Raw genomic sequence first — 14,665 nt, 5'->3', positions numbered from 1 at the left:
GAGCACCCATCCCTCACCTATAAAAATGAGGGAGATAACACCAAGGCAGTGTTAGCATGAGATCAAATAATAACAAAATGACACCTAGCTCAATGCCTGACACCTAGCAGGTGCTCCATACATATTAGCTGCTTTGCTCTTCTTAGTTTAAGAGTTTCAAAATCTTGCTCTCCAGCTCCCTCCCTTCCTCTTTCTTCCTCCCTCTCCCTCTCCTTCCCAAATCTTTATTCTAACCTTACTCTTTCTTTCATAGCTCCCTCCTGTCGGTTCCTCCTTCTCCCCTCCTGTCTCCCTCTCCCTCTCTCCATCTCCTTTCTTCTTTCTCCTTCTTTCTCATCACCTCCCACATTCCCGCTCACCTCCCTGTCTGCCTCTTTTCCCACACCTCTTCCTCCGCCCTTCTCCTGCCCAAACTCTTGCCTAAGAACTAACATTGGGTGTATGGAGGGTACTCTCCGAAGATAAATTGCATCTTGTGCTAAGTCAGAGAGGAGCCATTTTTCCACTAGTCAATAACACTGCAGATTGCTCTCGCATTCTTCAGAGGAGCACCAAGGGCTTTTCTGTGCACTTAACGGTGGAACACTGGCCCCTCTGCCACCGTGTTCATCATGGATGGTGTTTGAACATTCTCTGTCTTCCCTCTTGCTCTTGTGCATTCTCTCTGATGTTTGCTTCCCCCGCGTTCTCTTTCCTCCTTTTGCCTGCCCTTCTTTTATTTCTAATCTTATTTTTGCTCTTCTCTTTTGTATGTTTCACATGCTGTAGTCCCTTTTCCTCTTGTTTTTGATTTGCAAAATGGCCCATGTTCTCCTGTATTCCCAAACTGCATTTTCTCAAGCAGCCTGCAATATTTCTTCCCTGTCACTGTAAAAGCTTTCTCATCTTCATTTGGAACCATTTGCCCTGATCATTTCTTTCCTTAAGATCACAGTGATGAGCCCATGTGGTCTTGAGCTGTCAACAATCCCCAGGAAAGGAGAGCACTGACTTAAAACTTGCATTTTAATTTGGAGACCCCCTCAGAGGCTGGCCAGGGCAGAGCAGAAGCACAGCAACTGTCCCAGACCAGCCCTGGTTGTGCACTGAGATCTTTGGGAAGATCTGAAAGGAAGGAACCTGAAAATGCTGAATAGTTTTCTTCTGGGGCTCCCCTTTACCTTCATGAGGATGTCCAAACTTCTAAGAATGGAATAAAAGGCGCTTCACATCTGGGGCCCTGCCCCTAGCCCTGCCCTCATCCCCTCCCCACCTTGGCCCACCTGCTTTGCTTCAGTGATGCTGCCCTGCCTATTGTCCCCTACTTCCTAAATGCATGAGGCTCTCTCTGGCTTCCAGGCCTTTGCATGGGCTGTGACCTCCCCACAAAATAGATGGAGATAGCCTGAGTAACTCAAGACTGTTTTTCTCAACTGATTTCTTCCTCTACACAGTTCCCTTGAAAGAGGAAATAAACAATTATCAGGTGGCAAAACAGAGACTCTATCGGTTGTCTGGGCATTGTCACAAGGTGAAAGTGTCAGGCTTGCACAAGAACCTGATCATTAGGAGTGTGGAGTCCCCAGCCATGCAGCCACACAGAAAGGTGGGGTGTGAGTTTAGAATCTGAGAAAAAGATGAAGCCCAAGTCTTCACCCTGTGGCTTGAGGCCTGGGGTGCCCAGGGTGGGGAAGCAGGAGGAAAGTTCATGTAAGTAAAACTCTGCTGATCACCCAGAAGGGGCCTCCTTCTCTATGGTGGGATTTGGTACATACGCCCCCACATCAGGCAGCTCAGGGATATCCCACATCTTCCCTCAAAGCAGACACAGAGACAAGGATTCAAATGCAAGTAGTTTGTTTCAGGAGGCGATCCCAGGAAACCCTGGTAGGGGAGGGAGGAAGTGAGTAGGAAAGAAAGGAAAGATGCCAGTAAAGGATTCATCATCATGTAGATACCACTGTGCGCGACTGGCAGTCAGCCCACCGTGCAGCTCTGGGACATGGCATTCTCCCCAAGGAGAAGTGAGGAAATTGGCACATTTATCCCCACCAGCCCCACACCCATCATGTGTAGAGGGCTGCTTCCCAGGGCGGAAACTCTCCAGCATGTGCCATTTGCCCAAGACAGAATGAGCATGTTCCCAAATGCTCCCCATCACATCTCCCCGACTCCATCACACCCGCTGTCCCACAGAGAATCGCAGGCGTTAGCACAGGTTTCTTCTGCATGTCTAGTTGAATGCTAACGGGCTGTGGCCAGAGCTGCAACAGCATCAGGGCTCGGCCTGGGCCACATGCTCCCCTCTTTGTGCTGCTCTAACCCAGGGGTCTACACGCTTCTATAAAGAGCCAGAGAGTAAATACATTAAGCTTTGCAACCAGAAGGTCTCTGTTGCAACTCCTCCATTGATTCTGTCATTGTATTGTGGCAGACGCCAGAACTGTGTAAGGCAGGTAAGGTGCTCTAGGTACAAAATTGAGGGAGGCACTGACTGTCCGGGCTGTGGCTTGTGCACCAGCCTAGGAGTGAGGGTCTCCTTCAGTATTTCACCCTGGGCACCTCCCTTTCCCCTCCCCAGCCCTGGCCCTATGTGACGCAAAAGCTGCTGTACCCAATATGAATGCAGAGGGCGTGGCTGTGTTCCAACAAAACCTCCTTTACAAAAACAGTCAGGGAATCAAATTTGGTCTGCAGTCCTTAGCTGACCTGCCCTATCTAGCCAGACTGGTCTTTTACATCCTCCAAGCACCATGCTCCCCCTGCAACCCATTTTCAGATGCTGTTCCTTGCTCCCCACTCAACACCTCACCTGGATATTTCCTACTTGTCCGTCAGCCTCAGGTCGAACATCACCTCTTCAAGGAGGTCTCACCCACTTCTGGCCAGGTCAGATCCCCCTACGGAACCCCACACCTTCCACTCTCCCTTAGCACACTTATCACCATGGTAATTGCATAGTCAATTGTGTCATTTGTTGTTGAATGTCTGTCGCTGTCTGCAGAATGTACACTCCCATCAGTTACCAGAGCCTATTGTGTCTACTTCCTAATAAGCCTGGAGTCTTTCCCTCCTCACCACCCCAGCCAGCGCAGCCCTGTCCCAGGTCTTCATCGTTTCTTACCTAGGTCTCTGCAATGACATCCTGCCCAATCTTCCTACATACCTTGAGGCATCCTGGGGCTCCCCTTTACCTTCATGAGGATGTGCAAACTTCTAAGAATGGCCTAAAAGGCACTTCACATCTGGGGCCCTGCCCCTAGCCCTGCCCTCATCCCCTCCCCACCTTGGTCCACCTGCTTTGCTTCAGTGATGCTGCCCTGCCTATTGTCCACTACTTCCTAAATGCATGAGGCTCTCTCTGGCTTCCAGGCCTTTGCATGGGCTGTGACCTCTGCACGGAACCTCCTTTCTCCCTTTCTGCACATCCCAGCACAAGTCCGCACCCTAAATGCCCTTCTCAGACCATTCGTCCTCACAGCCCCAACTCCTCCGGTCTTGGTTAGGAATCAGCAATGTGGGCTTCCACAGCCCCCGTGCTTCCTCAGTTTCAGGTGTCTCACACTTTGTTATAGCTGTTTACCTATCTGCCACTCCTATGAGAGAATGAGCTCCCTGAGACGAGGAACCTAGCACCCAGCACCCAGTGCCTAGCACCTAGCACCCAACACCCAACAGCTAGCACCTAGCACCCAACATTCAACACCTAGCACCTAGCACCTAATACCTAGCACCACGCCAGAGCTTCGAAGGCACTCAGTAAATCTCTAGTAAATGACCAAAAAGCCTTGGACAACTAAACTGTAGTTTCTTTTCAGTGACTGGTGCGGGGATCTGAATGGCCTCTGGACCATTTTTCATTTTGTAGGAGGAACGAGGATGACTAAAACCGGTCGTGGCCAAAAGCACTGTCTCCACCTACTTTTCTCTGCTGGTAGCTTTCAGGTTGTCGCCAACCTCAGAAGGCCACAGTACCAAACTTAAAGGCCCTACCCCCTTTCCCTCCTCTTGAGACTCACACCATGAGTGGACAAAAGCCGTGGCGGGTGATCCTCACCTGCCTGCGTCCTGCCTCTGAGGGAAAGTTTCCCGCACCTGGAGAATGAGGTGGCAATATAGACCTCCATTTTCTCTTCTCCTCCCACATCCCTAGGAAAAGGGGGCAAGCCAACATTGACCAGAACCCAAGGACGGGAGAGGTGGAGCAGGCAGCAGGGGTGCCCCAGATTGAAGAGGCGTGGCCTTTCGCCGGCACAGCACCATCCGGGCAGAGGGCTCTGAGGGGCTCGGCCCTCCCAGACACTGCTTCACTCAGAGAGGCCGCCTTGGGAATTGCTTTGATAAGTGAGGACAGCCCCAGCCCCCCAAAATGCATGCGCGCGCGCACACACACACACACACACACACACACACACACACACACACACACACACTCGCCCTTATCTGGAGCACACATTTCCTTCGGGCCCGGCAGCCAGCTGTACTGTCACTTCCGTGATTGCAGATAATTCACATTCAAACAAACTCTGACTCACCAGAGACACAGAAAGAAAATGCTACTAGAGTAGGAAAGTCGCTGCGCGCTGTTTTGCTCTTCCTGTTCGCGGCATCTTTCATGTCGGAAGAGGGCCGCTGGGAGTGGGGCGTGCCTGGCTGACGGCAGAAGGCCCGGACCACCTTGCTAAGAAACAGTAGTTCAGCGCCACTGTGGAGTGGCCTTCCTGGACCCCAGAGGAGGCGTTTCCAATGGAGTGTCGGCTCTTTGGTGTCCCTAAAATATCCTGTTGTTAGGGATGTTCTGCTTTTTATAATGAAGCGGCTCCCACCGCCGCCCATGCATCAGGCTCACTGGAGAGAGGGCAGCTGGAAGGGGAGGCTCTGTGGCTTGAAGAAGCCCTTTGCTGGCACAGCATCCTCGCACAGTGGGAACTGATTAAAAATATGGATTCCTGAGCTTACTAAATTCTCACCTTACTAAATCAGACCTTTTAGCTCATTCCTACTAAATTAGAATTTCTAGGGAACTGGACAGAAGTCTTTTTTGTTTAATTTTACAGCTAACATGATACTACTTATGCTGACTATTTGGGAGCTACTCATATAATAAATTACTTTTTGTTGTTGTTTTTTGGGTTTTTTTGAGACGGAGTCTTGCTCTGTCTCCCAGGCTGGAGTGCAGTGGCACGATCTCAGTTCAATGCAACCTCTGTCTCTTGGGTTCAAGTGATTCTCATGCCTCAGCCTCCCAAGTAGCTGGGATTATAGGCATGAGCCACCACCCGTGGCTAATTTTTGTATTTTTAGTAGAGGCAGGGGGTTCACCATATTGGCCAGGCTGGTCTCAAACTCCTGGCCTCAGGTGATCCACTTGCCTTGGCCTCCCAAAGTGCTGGGATTACAGGCTTATATAATAAATTATATCCAGAATTCTCTTTAAACTTAGGCGGTTATGTGCTCGCGCATCAGGCAGGATGGAGACTGTCATGTTGCAGTAACTCCATTCTTTCTGCCACCCACTGGATCCATAAAAAGATGGAGCAGAGACTTTTCTCTAAGGATGCAAAAGCACTTTAGATTCTCCTGCAGTCACTGTTGGTAACCTGAATTCTCAGAGTGTTTGATGATTCAGTGGTTAGGTTGATCCGTGTAGACCACAGATTTTTCTTGGGGGAAAGTGAACTTAGTTCTCCTTGCCCCAAGGAGGGGACACCTGAAACCTAGCTGCCCTTGGCCGTCCCGGCAGCCACCATCCTCATCACAGCCCGCACATCATGAAGAGGCCTATCAGGTTGAGACTACTGTCAAGCATTAATTAAAGTTTAATTAATTATTAAAATGGTATTTATTGATTTTTAGCAACTCCCAAATAAGATTTGTGTTTGTGGCAGTTGTCAAACTGTAGTAGTTCTGTTCTTAATAATCAATTGTGATCAGTTTGACTTGGTATCACTTTTCTTATTTAGCCTAAAACAAACCTTTATTTGAGACACTTAATTATAAGTGAGGCTGATTTGCTTTCCTTCGGGGCACCAGGGACTCTGAGTCCAAATGGGATGAGAGGGGTCCCCAGCTGAGGACAGAGAAGGGGTGCCTGCCCTGGTAGATATGGGGGGTGATGGTTATTCACAGGGTGCATCATTTAGCAAAATAGTCCTCCAAGCTCCCATCTGCATACATATTAACTGGAGCTTTAAAGACTGCATTCTCATCTCATTAGGACTCTTGGCATGCCATGAAGGGTTACTTGAATGCTATTGAACGGTCGTGGGAAGCTAAAGCTACTTCCCACTCAGGTACTTCCGGAACCACGCTGAACTTAAACAGGAAGAGGAGAGGGCTCAACGGGAATAATGGGGTGCCACACTAAGCTAGCTATCTCCCTTCTCTCCTCAGCTTTGTGAAGTCCTGTGTTCTGACCTCATGAGTTCGGTGAACATGTCCCCCTAAGACAAGGCACTGCTCCGAGAAGCCACCTGGTGGTCAGGGCCCTGCTGCCTGTGGACAGGTCTGGGGTCCACTGGTGCCAGCCCATCTACTGATGGACACAGGACAGAACAGTAGAATGAGCATGGGCTTAGTGAGGAGGAGATTGGGATTCCAATGCCAGACTTGATACTCATTATGTGTGTCTCCTAGGGACATTTCTTTCCACTCTGAACTTTGGATCTTATATCTCTAAAATGGCTGTGACAGTAACTTCCTGGCAGGGCATGTGTAAGGATTAGAGATAATGAATGCAGAATGTTCACAGCGTAGCCTGGTGCTTGCTGTATAGAAGATGCTCAGTAAGGTAGCTCACATCATTAACTACCCTCGTGCCCCATTGCTCAGCCTCTCCGGCTCCCTTGGACAATGCCTGCCCGGCCTCCTGTATTAGTTTCCCTGGGCTGCTGTAACAAAACACCACGATCTTGTGGCTTAAACAACAGAAACTTATGTTCTCACAATTCTGGAGGCAGGAGGTCTGAGATGGAGGTGTCTGCAAGGTTGGTTTCTCCTGAGGCCTCCCCTTGGCTTGTAGATGTCTGCCTTCCCTCATCTTCACATGGACTTCCCTCTGTACTTCTGTGTCCAAATTTTCTCTTTTTATAAGGACACCAGTCATGCGGGATTAGGACCCAGCCTAATGACCTCATTTTAACTTAATCACCTCTTTAAAGACCCTATCTCCAAATATAGACACATTCTGAAGTATTGGGGCATGTGAATGTTGGGGACACAGTTAAACCTACTCCCTACCACTGCCACCACCACTCATTAGCAGGTGTTTGCCTGTACTTTAGCCAGATAGGTGTGAACTCTGTCTTTCCTGTTTGGCTGCATCTTCTGCCCGGGGGTGCTGCCCCTCCACCCCTACTCCCAGGGAAGAGATAGGACTGATTGGAACCCCAAAGGTCATCTTGGGATAGAGGAGATGATGAAGCCAACTAGTCAAGGCAGCCATATTTTGGGGAGAGTTTTGAATGCCAGGAAGAGGACTTGAAATTGATCTAATAATTTCTTGACCTTTTTGCTTAAGGATAATCAAACACACTTTATATGGTCGTTGACAGTATTAAATGAAATAAACACATAGCGTAACACAGTGGCCCAGTGCAGTGTAGGCTCTCCTCTCCTTCTCTGTTGATCAGAAGGGATACGCTGAGCTTGGTGTTCTAGAAAGATCCACCTGGCCATGATAACACAAGCTGTCCTGTGGTGGGGGCAGAAACTGTTGGATTAGCACGGATCAGGACAGTAATAGTGGGATAGAGAAGAAACCAATTCAAGAAACACCCTGAAGGAAGAAACACTGAGTTTAATGACAGTTTGGATATGAGGAGAGGAGAATGAAAAAGGAAGGGAGAGATCACAGCTGATCCCATGGCCTTAGACCTGGCTTAGTGATGATTGGTGCATTTCATAGAAACAGGAGCTGGAGAGCGGAGGGAGGAAGGTTAGTGAACTCCTCAGAGATCATGCTGAATGTGCAGGAGGGTCCTGGAGGCCCTGGAGAAATGGGAGAGGAGGTCCCAGTCCATCAGCAAGGAGTGCCCAGCTGGGAGTGCCGCTCTTGGCTCTCGAGTTCGCCGGTGCCTCTCCTGGACATTGAACCGAACGCCCTACTTCCTTCCCCACCCTGGAGCCCACATGGGAACTGCAACTTGTTAATTAAGCTGTTGTTACTGATGGTGATGACTCCTGGTCTTGTGTGCCCTGGGCCAGGGTTTGAGATCTGAGATAAAGGACTCTATTTCCAGTCTTCCCCTCCAAAGAAAATAGAGTATTCACAGCTGAATTACAGATCTACTTCCCCATTTTCCAAGAGAAAAACAAATAGAATTCCTAAGCAGGAGCACTTTTCTGGCTAAATGCCCTTGGTGAGGAGGACATTGTTATTCCAGTATTGCTTATTCAGACTTTCTGAGCCTTCTCGGATGCTTGACTTCACATCCTCATTTTGCCCACTTTGGTAGCAATATAACATTGTAAACTGCCAGGAAAAAGCAGTGGTACAGGCCGATGAGTTTTCAGGCGGCATGAATATTTCTGACTCCCTGACCAGGGAGTCCTTTCACATGGGAAAAGTCAGTGGAAGAGGAAGATTGGGTGTGTTTCTTTCTGATCAAACGGCGAACGGATACCCTGGGACTTATGGAGATCATCACCTGGTTCAGTGATTGGGGGGGAGTATTGCCAATCGCCTGTTTCACCCTCCACCGACTTGACCCCGCTACCCCATGTAATACTGCAAGCGAGCAAATAGGCAGGAGAATGAATGCATGGGGATGGCCCACAAAAAGATAACTGCTTTCTCAAGGGAGGCAAGAAGGGTGAAGTTTTGGCCCAGAGTGGAAGGATTCCTAAGAAAGCCAAAAAAAAAAGCTCATCACAAGGACCAAGAGGAAGCACTTAAGAGCCATTATGGGAAGGAATTTTTCTAGTCTGGGAGAAATGACCCAGGGAAAGGAGACTTTCTAAAGAAGTGCTGAGAAGAATCCACAGGGGGAAAAGAATGAGTTAGATGAGAATTTAAATGGAAGCATTCTATCCGGGACTGACAGTACAGGCTGAGTACCTTAGCCCCTGGCTCCAAGAGCAAACTGCAGTCTCAGAGGAAATGCAGACTGGAAAGGCTAAGAAGCAGCCTTCAGTATTGGCATATGAACAGTGAGAGCAATGGACTGACATAGAGTATAGACATAGGCCCAAATATATACCTGGGCAGATAGTATATGACCAAGCAGTGTTTTGAAGCAGTGGGGGATAGATCAATGATCGATGAAGGCTATGGGCAACTAGCTAGACATTTGTGGAGAAAAAATTAGACAGGATCCCTTCCTCAGCCCTTGTAGCAAGAAAAATTCCGCCTAGATGAAAGATGAAACCATAAAATCAGACAAAAATAAAATGTGTCAGATGTATACATGTGTGAGTGTATGCACAGTCAAAAGCCAAAAAAAAAAAAAAAGCCATGGGCAAGGTGTCTCATGTCTGCAATCCAAACACTTCAAGAGGCTGAGGCGGGAGGATCACCTGAGGCCAGGAGTTCAAGACCAGCCTGGGCAAAGTCCCCATCTCTACAAAAAATTTAAAAATTAGCCAAGTGTGGTGGCATGCACCTGTAGTCCCAGCTGCTCGAGAGATTGAGCCAAGAGGATTGCTTGAGCCTAGGAGGTTGAGATTACAGTGCACTATGATCACACCATTGCACTCCAGCCTGGGTGACAGAGTGAGACCCCGTCTCTTAAAAAAAAAGTCAAAAAACAATCTGTGGGAAAAAAAATGTATAGCACAAATGACTGATAAAGAGCTAATTTCTTTCATTTGTCATCTGAGAGTTCTTACAATTCAAAAGGGAAAAAGAATTATTAAAATTCAATACAGATAAAAGTTCTTATGAACCAGTAGAAAAATGGGCAAAAGATGTTTACAGAAAAAGAAAACTATAGCTTATAAACATATCAAAAGATGAACCACCTCAATTATTATTGAAGAAAAGCAAAATAAATGATTTTTAAAAATTTATTACACAAGTGAAGATGAAAGGTTTGAGCATATCTCCATGCCCTGTGTACAAGGAAGTGGGGAATCAGGCACATTCATACCACTGGTGGCATGGTACCTTTGGAAGAGAATTTGGCAATGTCTATTAAAATTTTAAATTTACATGTCATTTACTAAGCATTTTGTTCCTAGAAAATTAACCTAGAGACATATATTTATACATGTAAACAAATATCCACACACAGGATGTCTATTGCTGCATTTTTGCAAATAGCTAGATAAAAACCTAAATGTACTTAAAGGATATTTGCAAGTCCCCAGTACACTTTCCATTATACACATACTGTACATTTACCTATTAAGTATGGTATTAATTAAAAAGAAAATGGTATAGCCAATCAGCAAATTACTAGATATTTATTTAAATGAATCAAATAAATCTTCATGTTTCAGTTCTCTATTTCTATGCGACAAACTATCCCAAAATATAGCCACTGAAAATAAAACCCACCATGTACTATCTTTCATGGTTCTGTGGCTTGGCAACGTTCAGTTGAGTGGTTCACCTGCTCCGTATGGTGACATCGGGGGCTGCAGTCATCTGAAGGCTTGACTGGGCTAGAAGGCCCTAGTGGTTCATTCACATGGCTGGCAATCAGCACTGGCTGTTGACTAGGAGCTCGGCTTATGTGTTTGGCCACTGCCTCCATTTTCCTCTGTGTGTATTTCCATGTGGGGTAGGCTTCTCACAGCATAGTGGCCAGATTCTGAAAAGGAGCATTCTAAGTGACTGCAAGCAGAAATAGCAAATCTCTTAAAGTTTTTCCCAGAAGTTACACAGCATCACTTCCTCCACATTTTAGTGGTCAAGGAAAGTCACAGTGCCATGGCAGTTCTAAAATAGGGGAGGTAGCCCCCACCTCTTTCTGGGAAGAGTGGCAAAGTGTTTGTAGCCATCTGTAATTTACCATAGTGCATTTTCCATTTATGCACATACACATGGCTGTACATTACATATGCATATACACTTGCACATACATAGTGTTAGACCATTCTTACATTACTATAAAGAAATACCTGAGGTGGGGTAATTTATAAGCAAAAGAGGTTTAATTGGCTCATGGTTCTGCAGGCTGTACAGGAAGCATGGTGCCAGTATCTTCTCAGCTTCTGGTGAGGCCTCAGGAAGCTTCCAATCATGGCAGAAGATGAAGCGGGAGCAGGTACATCACATGGGGAGAGAAGGTGCAAGAGAGAGGGAAGGAGAGGTCTCAGACTTTTAAACAACAAGATCTCATGTGAACAAACTGATCAACAACTCACTTATCACCAAGAGGTTAGTGCCAAACCATTCCTGAGGGATCCGACCTCCTGACCCAATCACCTCCTACCAGGCCCCACCTTCAATACTGGAGATCCCATTTCAACATGAGATTTGAAGAGGACAAACCTCCAAACCATATCACAAACACATATATAAGATTTGCAGAATGATGCAAATAAACTCTTTATAATTTTGGCACGAGTGGAAAAGGACTGACATCTTTGTGCTGTTTGTATTCTTACTATAAATGTGTACATTTTTTGAATTAAGAAAACCTTTTTTTAAGAAAAACAAACGTATGTATTGAGCCATAAAAAGCTATATTCAGTGGGTAAGATATAAATTTACCACCCACAAATACAGTTCTGACCCGAGAGTCCTCCCACTCCAGTCATACAGCTCTGGAGCTGCCTAGAGCTAGCTGATAGTTTTTAGCAAGGCGGCCAGACATAAAGGGCAGAGGCTTTCATCCCATGGCATGGTCGGAGGAGGAGAATACTGCTTCCCTTGGGTGATGGCCTATTGAGAATCCCAGTATCTTCCTTTAGGAGCCCCCCAGCTTGTTTTGTCACCAATTCTGATGTGGTTCCTGTATCAAGCCTTTGGACTGGTATAGGTAGCTAGCCCAAAAGTGACCTGCTAACGCAGACAGCCAGGAGCCATCCTGGAAGCGTGGGCATCAGGAGAGACTCAGACTTCCTCACTTAGCCACAACTCATGAGAACCAAGACATCCAAAAATAGAGCCCTGTCTGTGTATGGAGAGTCAGCCTGAGCCAGATACGCACGTGTACAGGGACACACAACACAAATAGGACAGCCTTTCAGAGAAAAAGCCTGCAGAACTGTGGCCCCAAATGCTGAAGCTGCACTCCACACCAAGGTCTCTCAGAAGACCTTCTAAGTGACAAGACTGTGAGCCCCTACAGCCAGCTGGGGCTGGTTGCTGCAGTCTTTTGCAAGCCTCTGTTCTGCTAGTACTCACTTCTTCCCAGCCCCACCCCACCTCCTCTCTCCTGCACTCCCCACACCCCGACAAACATGCTTCCTACCAGCTGTTGTTCTGTGCTGCTGTGCTCACTTCATTCTGCAGTTAAGGGGAACAGCTGTGCACATGCATGCACATGAACGGATACGATGCAAATGTGTGTGCTGTGTAAATACATGTTGCTCAGCTGGATGGGCATGTGCAAATGTGTGGGCGTGTGCAGGATTGTGTGACAGCCTTCTGGGCATACATATCAAGAGCAGGTGCTAAGTTCAAGTTGTAATGTGTGTCTATGTGTGAATATAGTTATATCTAATTGTGTGAGTGTATATAAATAAGAGAAGGGGGGAATGATTCTGGTAGCAACATCTCTGAAAAGATGGGCACAGTGATTCCGGAGAGTGAGTTCAAGCAATCTGACAGACAATTCCATTTCTTCTTCCTTTCTGCGAAAGGGGAGGAATGCAAGGTATGTAGATGTCCCCAGCATAACCACTGCCAGCACTGGCCTTTGAGTGAGATTAACGGCCTGTGTTGGGGGGACATCCCAAGACAAGGATGGCAGAGCCAAGAGAGAAGGATCCAGCCACATTCTGCAAGGGCTCCCCATTCTCTTTCCTGCCCTCTGAGACAGGGTTTCTGGCACAGAAACACTGGCCCAGTCAGTCAGAGGGCCCAGGCTTAGGAGTCCTGCCTCCCCTGCCCGTGGGCCTCAGGAAAACAGACATCTCTTTTGTATCATGAATGAAGACTAAGTGTGAACTTAGGAGTCAGCCAGCCCAGCATTCAGATTACAGCCCCATCACTCCCGATCTGACTGACCTCTGACTGATCACTTAATCCCTCTGGCCTCAGTGTTCTCACTTATAAAATGGGGATGAGATATAATAGTACTTACCTGATATAGGGTGGAGGGGAAGATAAAATGTAAAGCACTTAGCAAAGAGCCTGGCACATAACAACTGATCAATCATTGGTAAAGTCGCTGCTCCTGCTGATGGTGATGAAGATGATGATTCTGTTTGCTGCTCACAAGCGCTCCATGAGCAAAGCTGCTGCAGAGAACAGCTCTCAGGATCACCATTCATCCACAGACCGTGCAAACGGCAAGATCATGCAAGTGCACAGCCTGCAGCAGCCGCTCATGGCAGCCCAGCCTGTGAAGTAGGTCAGATGGAGTAAATGGCAGGAAGCAGCACAGCTGGAAGGAATCCAGGCCTACTGGCTCTTTACAGTGTCTCCTGCCCCAGCCCAGCCAACCCCACCTGACCAGGATTCACAGCCCAGCGAATACGCCATCTACTACTCACCGTTCTCATTTAGGTCCACATTCACCATAAACCATCCTCGCTGCCACTCTGAAAATAAAAAGACTCCTCAAGAGGAAAAAGCAACAATTGCCCTCAGGGGCCCAGCCAGAAGAAAGCATGTAGCTGGCTGACCTTGCAATGAATGGAGGCAGAATGGGGGCTTGCTCCCCTCCTACAGGCTTTCTCCTCCTGGGAACAACTTGGGCACAGGATGGCACCCAGTCCTGTTGGTCTTTCTTCAAGGGACCACAGGCCTCAGATCAGACACACACACTCTCTGCAGAGCATCCACCTCCTAGGGTGAACATTTAAAGTGTGATCAGAGATACAGCAGGGTGCACCAGTTAGTGGCTGGGCAGAGAGGGCCCTGTCCGTGCAGCGTGGGACGAGGCAGGGAATCTGCCAGCCTTTCTAGAGTGCAAGTGTTTTCCATTCGGCAGCTGCTGTGTGTTTTGTTTTGCTGTGCTTTGTTCTGAAAAGAAGTCAGCGTGTCTGCTGAGGCCTTAGGGCTCCACGGTGAGAGGAAGCTGGTGAAAGCCAAGGGTTGGGAGGTCTGCCCTCCTCCACCTCTCCCTGATGTCAGCCTCTCAGCAGAGGCTCTGTCATTGGAGCATCCGGGGTTTGACTAATGGGAACAGTGTGACTAATGCCCACCTCGACTTCACATGAAGATGTGACATTTGCAACAATCACCATAATCATCATGATGTCATAGATTTGTGGAGCTCTGTGCGTTTTTCAAGGAAAGATTGCTTTCTTTCATTTGTTTTTCAGTACAACCTTGTAATATACCTGCAACTACCATCAATAGGGTACATTCTATGTGACCGGCCCCTGCTAGGCATTTTACATGCATTGTCATTAAATTCTCACAACAGGTCTACAAAGTAGAGATGATTTGCTCCCGTTTACAGATGAAGGTTTGGACGGGAGACAGAGACCTTAGCAGACTTCCCAAGATGATGGAGCAGAGCTCAGATTTACAGTCAGGTATCTTTGGCTCCAGGACCACTCTCACAGCCATTCTGCTTTACTCATAAGTTAAATAGGGAGGTAGGTTATTACCCTGTTATAAAGA

At 47.5% G+C, this 14,665-nt stretch overlaps 1 protein-coding gene and 1 long non-coding RNA gene across 8 annotated transcripts in view; one reads left to right on the top strand and one right to left on the bottom strand.

The window, feature by feature from the left end:
• KIRREL3 (kirre like nephrin family adhesion molecule 3) overlaps positions 1–14,665 on the top strand; it is a 594,169-nt gene that overhangs the window by 296,015 nt on the left and 283,489 nt on the right. The gene's annotated exons all lie outside the window — the stretch shown is intronic.
• On the bottom strand, positions 9,895–14,141 carry LOC129048824 (uncharacterized). 2 transcript variants are annotated; one of them, XR_008511501.1, is made up of 3 exons: positions 13,176–14,141; positions 11,044–11,155; positions 9,895–10,733 (listed from the first exon to the last, which is right to left on the bottom strand). It is a non-coding gene; the product is annotated as an uncharacterized LOC129048824 (long non-coding RNA). The 2 variants fall into 2 exon arrangements; XR_008511502.2 differs by having other exon boundaries at positions 9,896–10,733; positions 13,588–14,134.

Source organism: Pongo abelii, chromosome 9, assembly GCF_028885655.2.
Source record: "Pongo abelii isolate AG06213 chromosome 9, NHGRI_mPonAbe1-v2.0_pri, whole genome shotgun sequence".
Taxonomy (NCBI): domain Eukaryota; kingdom Metazoa; phylum Chordata; class Mammalia; order Primates; family Hominidae; genus Pongo; species Pongo abelii.
The sequence above is the reverse complement of the archived record's forward strand: the minus strand, read 5'-3'. Positions and strand labels throughout refer to the sequence as shown.